The sequence below is a fragment of the Bos indicus genome, chromosome 14, assembly GCF_029378745.1.
Source record: "Bos indicus isolate NIAB-ARS_2022 breed Sahiwal x Tharparkar chromosome 14, NIAB-ARS_B.indTharparkar_mat_pri_1.0, whole genome shotgun sequence".
Lineage (NCBI taxonomy): Eukaryota > Metazoa > Chordata > Mammalia > Artiodactyla > Bovidae > Bos > Bos indicus.
Window position 1 is genome coordinate 14,058,605 of NC_091773.1, and position 13,006 is coordinate 14,071,610.

The window sequence follows — 13,006 nt, forward strand, 5'->3', positions numbered from 1 at the left end:
GAGGAGTCTGGTGGGCTACAGTCCACGGGGTCACAAAGAATCCGATATGATCCCCCTCAGCCTGTCAACTCCTAGTTCTCCCACAAAATCTAGCCCATTGTCCACATCAGTTCAGTTCAGTCGCTCAGTCGTGTCCGGCTCTTTGTGACCCCATGAATCGCAGCACGCCAGGCCTCCCTGTCCATCACCAACTCCCGGAGTTCACCCAGACTCACGTCCATCGAGTCAGTGATGCCATCCAACCATCTTATCCTCTGTCATCCCCTTCTCCTCCTGCCCCCAATCCCTCCCAGCATAGAGTCTTTTCCAATGAGTCAACTCTTCACATGAGGTGGCCAAAGTACTGGAGTTTCAGCTTTAGCATCATTCCTTCCAAAGAAATCCCAGGGCTGATCTCCTTCAGAATGGACTGGTTGGATCTCCTTGCAGTCCAAGGGACTCTGAATAGTCTTATCCAACACCATAGTTCAAAAGCATCAATTCTTCGGCACTTAGCCTTCTTCACGGTCCAACTCTCACATCCATACATGTCCACATATCTAGGATCTAATAAATCCCTTAGTAAACAATCCTAGACTATTTGAGAGTCCTTTAGCTCATTCAAACAAAATAGAAATAATTTTCTATTTCTCATTGCATAGAAATGTTGAGAAGGTTAAGAAATGGTAAGTACTCAATGCATAGAGGGATTCTTCAGGGACTCAGTGCTGCAATGCAGGAGATGTCGGTTTGATCCCTGGGTGGGGAAGATCTCCTGGATGAAATGGCTACCCACTCCAGTATTCTTGCCTGGGAAAACCCATGGACAGAGGAGCCTGGTGGGCTACAGTCCATGGGGTCACAAAAAGTCAGATACAACTAAGAGACTGAACAACAGCAATGCACAGAATGCCTTCCACGAGGGATTACAATTAATAGACACCATCATAAAGAGTTCAGTGGACAGCAGGGTGAGGAAAAGGCACTGTGAGGACTCTAATCTTGGAGATAAATTCTTGTTAGCATCATAGACTTGCTTCCTTCCTGCCATTTGAATGGCATATCTTGGCCTGCCCAGGATCAGCAGGAACATACAATGCCTGTGCTCCATTATTGCAACATAAAAACAACAAGGCTCAGGTGACTTCTCGGGCAAAGCCATTCCAAATGTCTCTGCCCCTTACTTAATCACAGTGATAAATACCATATAAAGAGCTGAGGCTAAATGCCAAACACATAAACCAGCTGGATGGCAGCAAAAACAGGAGCTATTAGGCCCTGTCACTGATGCCCAGGGGAGCTTACCTGTTCCTCTTTTTCAACAGGCACTGCAGTGGTAGGACTGTTTGATGTGTTTCGTAAGTCAGTATAGCAACAGCAGGGAGATATATATTTGAAGTATTCTGCAGCCAAACTTCTCTTTGAGTGCTTTTAATACCAGCTTATAACACAGAGACCAGCAGGAGTTGGTATTCAATAACAGAGCTAATAAGAGGTGCGGTGTCGCAGAAAATTCCACTTGTTTCCAGTGATGCGCAAGTGCAAAGCATTTTTATGAGATTTTCTCCAAGACCTCCTGAGCACCTGTGAAAAGTGGGTATTACAGTCCCATCCCAGACACTGAGGCAACGGAGACTAAGGTGGAGGAGCCAACAGTGGCAATGTGGGTAGCTCACATAATTTCTCTCAAGAGATGCACAGCCTCTAACATTCTGTGCCTCCAGACCCATTTTTTAAGCCAGGTCTCCAAAGTAGGAAATCAAAAGATACCTGGAGTAACAGGCAAGTTTAGCCTTAGAATACAAAATGAAGCAGAGAAAAGGCTAACAGAGTTTTCCCAAGAGAATGCATTGGTCATAGCAATAATCTTCTTCCAACAACACAAGAGACAACTCTACATATGGACATCACCAGATGGTCAATACCGAAATCAGATTGATTACAGTCTTTGCAGTTGAAGATGGAGAAACTCTATACAGTCAGCAGAAACAAGCTTGGGAGCTGACGTGGCTCAGATCATGAACTCCTTGTTGCCAAATTCAGATTTAAATTGAAGAAAGTAGGGAAAACCACTAGACCACCCAGGTATGACCTAAATCAATCTCTTATGACTATACAGTAGAAGTGACAAATAGATTCAAGTGATTAGATCTGATAGACAGAGTGCCTAAAGAACAATAGACAGAGGTTAGTGACACTATACCGGAGGCAGTACCCAAAACCATCCCCAAGAAAAAGAAACCCACAAAGGCAAAATGGCTGTTTCAGGAGGCCTTACAAATAGCTGGCAAAAGAAGAGAAGCTAAAGGCAAAGGAGAAAAGGAAAGATAGACCCATCTGAACGTAGAATTCCAAAGAATAGCAAGGAGAGAAAAGAAGGCCTTCCTCAGTGAACAGTGCAAAGAAATAGAGGAAAACCATAGAATGGGAAAGACTAGAGACCTCTTCAAGAAAATTAGGGATACTAAGGGAACATTTCATGCAAAGATGGGCACAATAAAGGACAGAACTGGTATGGACCTAACAGAAGCAGAGAATATTAAGAAGCGGTGGCAAGAACACACAGAACTATACAAAAAAGATCTTCATGGCCCAGATAGCCACGATGGTGTGATCACTCACCAAGAGCCAGACATCCTGGAATGCGGTCAAGTGGGCCTTAGGAAGCATCACTACGAACAAAGCTCATGGAGGTGATGGAATTCCAGATGAGCTATTTCAAATCCTAAAAGACAATACTGTGAAAGTACTGCACTCAATATGCCAGCAAATTTGGAAAACTCAGCAGTGGCCACTGGACTAGAAAAGGTCAGTTTTCATTCCACTCCCAAAGAAGGGCAATGCATGTTCTAACTATGTACAATTGTTTTCATTTCACATGTTAGCAAAGTAATGCTCAAAATTCTCCAAGCCAGGCTTCAACAAGAACTTCCAGATGTTCAAAGTGGATTTAGAAAAGGCAGGAGAGCCAAAGATCAAATTGCCAACATCTGTTGGATCATCGGAAAAGCAAGAGAATCCCAGAAAAACATCTACTTCTGCTTCATTGACTATGCCAAAGCCTTTGACTATGTGGATCACAACAAACTGTGGAAAATTCTTAAAGAGATGGGACTACCAGACCACCTGACCTGCCTCCTGAGAAATCTGTATGCAGGTCAAGAAGCAACAGTTAGAACTGGACATGGAACAACAGACTGGTTCCAAATTGGGAAAGGAGTATGTCAAGGCTGCATGATTTCACCCTCCTTATTTACCTTATATGCAGAGTACATCACGTGAAATGCTGGGCTGGATGAAGCACAGCTAGAGTCAAGATTTCTGGGAGAAATATCAATAACCTCAGATATGCAGATGATACAACCCTTATGGCAGAAAGTGAAGAGGATCCTCTTGATGAAGGTGAATGAAGAGGATGAAAATGAAAATGCTGTCTTAAAACTCAAAATTCAAAAAACTAAGATCATAATGTCTGGTTCCATCACTTCATGGCAAATAGATGGTGAAACAATGGAAACAGTGATAGATTCTATTTTCTTGGGTTCCAAAATCACCTCAGATGGTGACTGCAGCCACAAACTTAAAAGACATTTGCTCCATGGAAAAAAGCTATGACAAACTTGGACAGCATATTCAAAAGCAGAGACATTACTTTGCCAAAAAAGCTCTGTCTAGTCAAAACTATGGTTTTTCCAGTAGTCATGTATGGATGTGAGAGTTGGACCATAAAGAAGGCTGAACCACTGAAAAATTGATACTTTTGAACTGTGGTGTGTTGGAGAAGACTCTCGAGTCCCTTGGACTGCAAGGTGGTCAAACCAGTCAATCCTAAAGGAAATCAATCCTGCATATTCATTAGAAAGACTGATGCTGAAACTGAAGCTCCAATATTTAACCACTGATATGAAGAGCCAACTCATTGGAAAAGACCCTGATGCTGGGCAAGATTCAAGGCAGGAGAAGAGGATGACAGAGGACGAGATGGTTGGAGAGAATTTCTGATTCAATGGACATGAGTTGGAGCAAGCTCTGGGAAATGGTGAAGGACTGTGAAGCCTGGCACGCTGCAGTCCATAGGGTCCCAAATAGTTACAAGGCTGAGTGACTGAACAACTACAGAAGCAGGCCCTGAGCAGAGAAGCAACAGCATGTGGTTTATTTTAGAGGGGTCAGAGATGCTGGCAGGGCAATGGCACCGTGACACGGGAGGAGGAAGGCAAAGAGGGGTTTGGTACATATTCAGTAACCACAGAGAACAACCAGAGTATCATTCCTCCAGAAATACATGGGAAGTTGTGAACAATGCCTGCCCCAGAAATATTCCAGCCAAGGCCTGAGGAGGCTGGGCTACTTACCCAACACCCAGCAGCTATTGGTTAGGCCCTCCATCGTCAGTTGCTTAGTCATGCCTGACTCTTTGTGACCCCATGGACTGTAGCCTGCCAGGCCCTCAGAATACTGGGGTGCGTTGCCATTTCCTTCTCCAGGAGATCTTCCTGAGTCAGGAATCAAACCCAGGTCTCCTGCATTTCAGGCAGATTTTTTACCATCTGAGACACCAGGGAAGCCCAGACCCTCCATTACCAGATATCATTTCCTGGTCAGGGCTCCAACAGCCTAAGGACACATTCAAACGAACAATTATTTCAACTAATAATAATGTTTTAATTTTACTCAATGCCATCTCAAGAACACAGATGTACAGGCACACATATACCTTTATAAAATAAACACATGTTAAGTATCCATTTTATATTGATATAGTTTATAAATATATATATATACTCATATAACTTAGCATTGAAATACCTTTATAACATATGGGTACACATATGCATACATAATATACATATACATGCACACATATATATATTATATCCATTTTATAGATATAAGGAAATTGAAGAGTAGTGAGGTAGTATGTGAAGAAAAAGAACACAGTCTTTAGCACTAGACAGATTGAGATTTAAACCCTATCTTGGACTGAAACTAGCAGAGTGACTCTGGAGAAGTTATTTAACCTGTCTGTGCCTATAATTTGAGGATTATAATGCCCCTTTCCTTGGGTATGTAGGAGGACTAAATAAAGTAATGTTGTGATAATAACAGCTACCATTTGGGGGAATCTACCCTATACCTGGCATTGTGCTAAACACTTAATGTATGTGACTGCATTTCATTGTCTCAGTCTTATGTGACTAGTTTAATATTACACTTCCATAAGGACCACGAGAATTGAGCAAAGGCTTGTAAACTGCATACAGCACTGTTAGCACAATGGTCTTATAAATCCAGAGGCTGAGGAAGAAGCACTGCCCAGGAGGAGGAAGACAAAGAGGTTGGGGGTGGGGTGAATGTGACACTCCTCTTTCCACACCGCTGCAGAAGAAGCTGCCCTGCAGAGTCAACTGCTTGACAGACTGCACCTTTTAAACAACGTTTTTGGTTTGTTTCTACTACTCCCATAAATCAGGCTGTCTAACAGTACAATACTTATTTCCTGAAAGAAAAAGATTTGATTTACCTATTTACTTACAGGGCAAGAGTAATGTGCGTGTGTGTTCAGTCGTGTCCAACTCTTCACAACCCCAAGGACTGTAGCTCACCAGGCTCCTCTGTCCATGGAATTTTCCAGGCAAACTGCAGTGGGTTGCCATTCCCTACTCCAGGGGATCTTCCTGACTCAGGGATCGAAACTGTGTCTCTTGTGTCTTCTGCATCAGTAAGTGGATTCTTTACTGAGGCACCTGGAATTGATGCTTTTGAACTGTTGTGTTGAAGACTCTTGGGAGTCCCTTGGACTGCAAGGAGATCAAACCTGTCAATCCTAAAGGAAAGCAGTCCTGAATATTCATTGGAAGGACTGATGCTGAAGCTGAAGCTCCAATACTTTGGCCACCTCATGTGAAGAGTTGACTCATTGGAAAAGACCCTGATGCTGGGAGGGATTGGGGGCAGGAGGAGAAGGGGACGACAGAGGATGAGATGGCTGGATGGCATCACCAACTCAATGGACATGAGTTTGGGCAGGCTCCAGGAGTTGGTGATAGACAGGGAAGCCTGGCATGCTGCGGTCCATGGGGTTGCAAAGAGTTGGACACAACTGAGCAACTGAACTGAACTAAGATACCTGAGAAGCCCCAAGAGTAACTTCATCATGGTCTAAATATACATTTATAAGTAAAGGCAGGAAATCAATGAGCAGGGTAACAGAGGTGACAGCCCCTGTGCACTGTGCTGTGTGAGTGAGTGAGCACCACCATCTGACTTTTCCTGGCCCCTGAAATCCATGGTTGTTTGTGAGGGCTACACCTCAAAATGAACTCCAATGGACAAGCATGCAGAAATGGAAAAGCCATACTGGCTTTGTTCCTGGCCCTTGAACCCATGCAACACAGTTCTGGCATTTGCTGTCCCTCCACCTGGAACAGCTTTCCCCCAGGGAGCCATGTGACCCACTCCCTGACTACATCCGTTTCTGTGATCAAATGTGGATCCTGAGGCCCTTCCAGCACCTTATCCAAAACAACGTCCTCCCGACCAGCAAGCTCTCTCCCCAGTCCTGCTGCATCTGTCCTTTGTGGCATTTAGCACTACATGACACTTCAAATGTCACTGAATTCCTTTACTGTTGCTGTTAAGTCACTGTCACAATCAACTCTTCTGACCCTCAGACTGTAGCCCACTGGGCTCCCCTCCTCCAGGGGATCTTCCCAACCCAGGGATGGAACCTGTGTGTCTTACATCTCCTGCACTGGCAGGCGGGTTCTTCACCACTAGCACCACCTGGGAACCCATCGAAGTTGAATCCACTAATTTTAAACTGCTCATCCTATGGTGACCTCATGCTACACTAGGACTGAGTGAGCACCACGGTTCCCATTCAAAAGATAGAGAAGCTCTGGTTCAGAGAAGTTAAAGGGCTTGCCCAAGGTCACGCAGCCATTTAGTTGTTGGGGAGACAGGTGGCTGAGGTTAGAACACAAAAACCTGGATTTGAATCTAGCGAATGTTTTCATTAGGCGCAAAATAGGAAACTGATTCCCTGCACATCACCACCAGCTGCCACAACACCCTCGTGATCACAGAAGACAGTGATCATCCACCAGTGGTTCTCCTTCCGCTGGACCAGGGCGGGCCTTCCAGTCAGCCTCCATCAGGCAATAGATGTTCAGAGAGATTAACCTGCCTCCCCGCCTTCTATCATACAGCCTCTTTTGTTTTCTCCTGGCCACCTGGCCACAAGATGGAGACGACACATGGCTTAAGTTCTAGAAAGGGTCTTTAGGGATGACTTACTGAAAAGTTTACCAGTTGCTTGGCACTATTTCACAATATGTACAAGTATATTACTGTCATTGTGACATATTGTGCTGGGATGAATTGTGTATTTTATACACATACACACACAGAGTCATAAAATAGGATTATAAATTATGTGTAAGAACAGGAGTATATGCCTTAAAATATTTATTTCATTGCCATTACAGACACAGCTCATATTTATACTTTATAGAAACTAGAAAGAATGAATCTAATCTTTGATACTAGAGGATTACATGTTTCAGAAGGTCCTAAATCTTTTGTGCCTGCAGTATCAGATTGAGGAAACTGGTCTTGATAATGCATGTGTTTTATTTATTTGTTTTGCACAGGCCAAGACCAGAGAACTGTCTTCCTTTTAAGAAGTATATCCATGGAATTTGATTTATACCCAAGCAATAATTGTGATGCATGATTATTTTGCAAATAGGTGGTCCTGGTAGAATTTCTTTATACCTGATTTCTCAGTAACTACCTGGGGTTCTAATTAAAATTCGCTCTTGGTATATGTAATAGCATCTGATAATGTTATCCTTACCTCATTATGTAATAATTACATCTGTGGCTTTTGGTTTTGTTTTTAATTAGCTTCCACAATTCTCTCACAAATGACGTGGGGCAACCAACACAGTTCACTTTCTATGATATAAAAACGCATAAAGGACATAAAAAGCATCCAGAGTTAATTAGGACACCATGAGGCAAATGTCAATGGCTTGAGATGGATAGACTGGGTTGTATTTTATGCATTCTGCTCTCTTACACATCAGTTCCTATGACAGGGCTGTGCCCATGGCAGAGGAAACCTCGTGGATATTTTCAAAGGCAGACACCCGCTTCAAGTGGTGCCTCTGCATGCTGCTGACTTCATGGCCTTTAGTCTTGTTTCATTTACTTCACATCAGAGCCTTGCACCACACTCGCTGTGGAAGTCTGGAAAGCCTGGAGGGGTTGGCACATGGTGATAGGCAGTATCAGAGAAAGAACCAGAGGAATAGGAAGTGGGGCTTAACCCAGGCCCCGTGGCCCATTTGAGGGGGAGTAAGGAGGATGGAGGGCTGCCGTCACGTCTAAACTCATCTCACCCCTTGGACTGGGTCTGTGCAAGAGAAAGATTTAAAGTCACTTGCTTCAGATTTAAAATGTCACATCACTTTATATGAAAAAGCTGGGGAGGCCAAATGACATCTGGGCTACAGCAATTTTATATTCAAAATAAAAATTCAGCAGGCGTCTGTTGAGAACATGAGGCTCTGTGCCAGGGGATTGTTCTTGAGCGGAACATAATAATGCCTTAGTTGTGGATAATAACTATCTTGTTTCCTAACTAATTTGCTAATTCAGTTTTACCTCCTGGGCTTGAGACCTGTCACATCCCTGTTTAAGAACCTTCAGTGGCTCTTTTCTACTATCTAGGAGATCAATGCTAAGTGCCTAGACTGGCATCAAAGACTTCCAGAGAGGTCCCCCAAATATACATCTTGCTGGGCTCTCTAGTGTTCCTCTTAAAGAACATTCCATTCCAATCTGTCTGGTGCCAAAAGTCAAGCTTTATACATTTCTACTTCTGTGCCTTTCTCTCTCTCCCCTCTGCTCTCCACATCCTACTCACACAAACATAAAGCCTTGGCATTCACTTCATACTCTTATTTCTTCTATATAAGCCTGACAGATCCTGGTCTTTGCACTGCAAGCCCCATGTGTCACTATCTTGAGTGTACAAAGACTCTGTGACTTCATACATGAAAGACCTACTTAGGAGCAATGGAGAGCTGAGGACTAAATCGTGGTTTTCTGAGTCAGAAAACCATCACCCCACTCTCCACATCCATACCTGGCTGCCTGTGTTCATGTGTAAGAAATATATAGGCCCACATGCTGCAGTCTCACTCACCGTGATGACCCAGTTAGATATTCCAAGACAGTTTACACAGCAAACAGTTCTGAGTACTGGTCAAGTGAGGAACCTCAGGGAGAAGTTTATATGAACCATCTCACGGGGACACTCACAGCACCTTGTGAGGTTAGGGTTAGGTAGGTTGGGGTTATGTACATCCTCAAGAAAGTAGGTAATTCAGGCTCAGTGAGGTTAAATGACTCGTCAGAGGTCACATAGCTAGAATGCAACCTGGCAGGGCACATGTATTATTTCACATCCCTAGCAATTACTGGTAAGGGACCCCCTCCCCTAGTCACTGAAGACCATTCCTACAAGGTCACAGCTCTGGGAAAGTCTCCCAAAAGCTTGAATGGCTCTAGTTCGGCAGTGTCCTGCCAAAAGTCAGAGATTCAGAACAATTAGGAAGTTTGTGCATTCTCACTCACAGGTTGGACTATATGGCTTCAAGTCAAATTTACTGGAAGGATGATGACCAACAGATTGTCTCGTTCAGAATACCACTCTTTTCCTTACATTCTGTCTTCCCAAGGAAGGGAAGGCTTAAGGACAACTGCAAGCATGATGTCCTTGCAGGCTTCACACATCTATCAGACTGAATGGCCATCTTCATCCTCATTTGCAGAGCTCTCTGTCACTTAGAAGAACAACATTAACACTAAGTCATGTGATTCTCACAAAGACATTTTCAGATAGGAGAGAACAGTGGTGTTAACGATTTTCAGTGTTCCAATCCCAAGAAGCTTTGAATGACGGAAATTATCCATGAGCTTGTAGACGAAAAGAAAGGGTATAGACAGAGTTCTCTTTCTTCATCAGATTAGCAGTTACATGATATTCATTTTGTTCTCATTCATTGAGCTGTGTATTCTGCTTTGTGCAATTTTACATATGTAGCACACTTGCAACAAAGAAAGGTTAAAGATGGGTATAAAAGGACATAATTAATTTAACTGAATCTCAAGACCATATATATTTCACACACACATTTCAAAATATACATATTTCAGACACACACACATATTGTTCTTTGTCATCTTTGTCAGAGCTGTGTAGTATTCCATTTTATAGATTTACAGTAGTTTACTTCACAGTATCTTCCTGACTGAATTCGCTGCTAGTCTTTGGTGTTAACTTTACATACTACAAAACAATCCAAGTACACGTTCATATGTGCATATGCGTGGGTAAAATACCTTATTTAAAATATTAGTCCTTCAAGAGGACCCTGGGGTCTGGCCCCTCTCCTTCAGACCAGGTCTTACAAACGGGGTGGAAAGCTCCTCCTCCCTTCTATAAAAATACTTTCTGTACTGATAGCGGTCAGTGTTCTCTTTCCTCTTGTGATCCCAGGGAGGCCAGAAAGCAAAGGCATGCATCCTCTCTTCCACACTGTGTCTCGATTTCTGAAGAATAAATGATGAGGGAATTCTTGTAGTTCAAAAAATAAAAATTAAATATTAGTCCTTGCCCAAGCATTTGTATTAAATTTGATAGTTACTGTCAAATTGCCCTCCAAAAATCTGTATCTGTTCTTGATAAAAATTCTTATTTCTTCACACCTCACCAATATGATGATAATCAAGCTGACAAAACCAATCCAACCTGGACAAACTCCTCATTGGTGTTGTAATGTTCATTTCTTTAATTATACACGATGCTGAGCATTTTTCCATATGCTAATAAGCCAATTTTTTTTTTTTAATCAATCAGCTTACTCATGTTTCTTTTGACCAAATGATCTCTTACTAATTGGTAATAGCTCATTATGCAGGAGACCTGGGTTTGATCCTTAGGTCGGGAAGATCCCCGGAGAAGGGAAAAGCTACCCACTCCAGTATTCTGGCCTAGAAAATTCTACGGACGTTATAGTCCAGGGGTTTCAAAGAGTTGGACACGATTGAGCAACTTTCACTTTCACTTTATCTGTTGAGAAAAACAGTCCTTTAAGTGTCATTCATTACACTTTTTCTCCTGGACCGAAATGTTATAATTTTATGTAGCCAATTTTTTCAGTCTTTTCTCTTAGAAAGAAAAGTGAAAGTGAAGTCGCTCAGTCGTGTCCGACTCTTTGCGACCCTGTGGACTGTAGCCCACCAGGCTCCTCCGTCCATGGGATTCTCCAGGCAAGAATACTGGAGTGGGTTGCCATTTCCTTCTCCAGTGGATCTTCTAGACCCAGGGATCAAACTTAGGTCTCCTGCACTGCACACAGATGCTTTAACCTCTGAGCCACCAGGGGGTTTTACAACTTGTTTGGGAGGAAATTCTTCATTCCAAGATTGCTTAAGGACATATTTTCTCTAATGCTGCATTCTTAAGGGGATTTGCCTAATAAGATTTTCCTGTCTCTGGGCAACTGAATGTTGTCAACAATATTCAGGTATGGTCCTAACCAGATGAATTTCATACCTAAAGGGTTCTTTAATGTGAGCTTCTACAAAGACGATCAAAAGATATAACTGAACACGACTATTGCCACTATATAATATGGTAAATAGGGTTTACTGAACCATGGACTAAATGTTTATATTGTACAACAGACTACAGATACTGTTTGGTGGGTTTCTGCTACCCAACCATCATTCCTCATCACGAAGGAAATGAAAATAGTTAGCCAGACATAGTCTAAGCTCTCATCTAATTCCTCTTCCTGTTGCCTTTTCTAAGTTATTTTTTAAGTTGAGATATAATTGACAAACAACATTGTGTAAGTTTAAGATACACAACATGTTGATCTGAAACATTTACTTATGCAATGTGATTATCACACTAATCATAGTAGCTATCACCTCCAACATGTCACAAATTATCAATTCTTAAATTCTTTAAATTAAATGTCACACCTCCCAGCTGATCTAGTCTGAAATGCTTCTTCATGTGTTGAGATCTCTATTACTTCTGTGGAGTTGGCAGGTTGAGTCTCAGTTTCTACTGTGCAAAAGGGTCAAAGTTCACTCAACATACAGAGGCCTTACCTCAAGTATTCCAAGGAAACTTGCTTCCTTCAGCAGAATATGAAACATCTGTGCATTTAGTAAGTGATTATCCCAAGATGTTTCCATTTGCTGTCCCTCCTTCACCGCCTTGCCCTCTGCTGTCTCTGGTTTGGGGAAGAGAAAAAATAGGCTCTAGCAGTTGTAAGACCAGCCACTGCTGTTAGAGCCTATACACAAACTACTACCTCACTACTTCTTACACTACTTACAGAAGAGAAAACAGAGGCCCTCAGAGTGATTTGCCCACCATGCAAGGCCAGAGAGACATACAGGTAGGAACTAAATCTAGGTCAAACTGCAGATTGACCCCTTAAGTATCACACAAGATATCCATGTGAGAAATTAAAAGGTATCACAGGATGAAAGGTTGTTGTTGAATCACACGAATACACCGGGATTCTTGGCCCCCAGAGGAGAAGAATTCAATCCGGGGCCAGAGACGAGGCTTGATCGCTCGGAGCTTTTGTGTAATAAAGTTTTATTAAAGTATAAAGGAGATAGAGAAAGCTTCTGACATAGGCATCAGAAGGGGGTAGAAAGAGTACCCGCTTGCTAGTGTTAACAATGAAGTTATATACTCTCCAGTGAATCCAAAGAATGTCTGGAGGTTGTAAAGACCTCATCAGACCTACTCCCATAATTTACATTTTAAGATAACAGAATTAGCCAGAAGGTTTAATCCAAAGTCTGTCCTTAATCCATAGACTGTCCTCAGGCAGGATACATTATTGTTATATAATCCTAAGGAATGTGGAGAAAGAAAAAAAGTTTGTCCTTTCTTCCTCCTTGAGAATTCCAGACCCCTCTC

General features: G+C 42.6%; 2 long non-coding RNA genes across 9 annotated transcripts in view; both read right to left on the bottom strand.

The window, feature by feature from the left end:
• LOC139186875 (uncharacterized) overlaps positions 1–13,006 on the bottom strand; it is a 436,582-nt gene that overhangs the window by 334,889 nt on the left and 88,687 nt on the right. The gene's annotated exons all lie outside the window — the stretch shown is intronic.
• The window catches only part of LOC139186876 (uncharacterized), a 52,382-nt gene continuing 49,529 nt past the window's right edge, over positions 10,154–13,006 (bottom strand). The window contains exons 3-4 of the long non-coding RNA XR_011570549.1: positions 12,178–12,302; positions 10,154–10,630 (exon numbers count right to left, since the gene is read on the bottom strand). This is a non-coding gene — a long non-coding RNA (uncharacterized lncRNA). The remainder of the gene's footprint in view (positions 10,631–12,177; positions 12,303–13,006) is intronic.